This window comes from Meleagris gallopavo, unplaced genomic scaffold, assembly GCF_000146605.3.
Source record: "Meleagris gallopavo isolate NT-WF06-2002-E0010 breed Aviagen turkey brand Nicholas breeding stock unplaced genomic scaffold, Turkey_5.1 ChrUn_random_7180001844076, whole genome shotgun sequence".
Taxonomy (NCBI): domain Eukaryota; kingdom Metazoa; phylum Chordata; class Aves; order Galliformes; family Phasianidae; genus Meleagris; species Meleagris gallopavo.
Genome location: NW_011112598.1, coordinates 1 through 397, shown reverse-complemented (window position 1 = coordinate 397; position 397 = coordinate 1). Strand labels below are relative to the sequence as shown.

General features: G+C 62.5%; 1 long non-coding RNA gene across 1 annotated transcript; it reads left to right on the top strand.

The window, feature by feature from the left end:
- Positions 1 to 397, top strand: LOC104915688. Its single transcript, XR_796432.1, has 3 exons — positions 1 to 51; positions 142 to 252; positions 328 to 397. It is a non-coding gene; the product is annotated as an uncharacterized LOC104915688 (long non-coding RNA).

Sequence of the window (397 nt, the reverse complement as noted above, 5' to 3'; positions counted from 1 at the left end):
GAGGAGATTTGGCAGCAGAGCGTCATCGGGGACTACCTGGCACGTTTTAAGGTGGGGAGAGGAGCTGGGGGGGTCGGGGGGTTGGTGACGGGGCCCACGTGTCCTGGCTGAGACTGATGACGTGCTGGGTCTGTGCTGCAGAACGACCGGGGGAAGGCACTGAAGGCCATGGAGGCCACTTGGAACAACATGGAGAAGAAGGAGAAGCTGATGTGGATCAAGAAGGCGGCGGAGGATCAGAAGCGATACGAGGTGCGTCCCTGCCCCCTCCCCACACCCTGCCCTGGTGCTGCCCACGTCCCCTGACCGCTCTCTCCTGCTGCTCAGAGGGAGCTGAGCGAGATGAGGGCTCCCCCGTGCTCCACCAACTCTGCCAAGAAAGTGAAGTTCCAGGGAG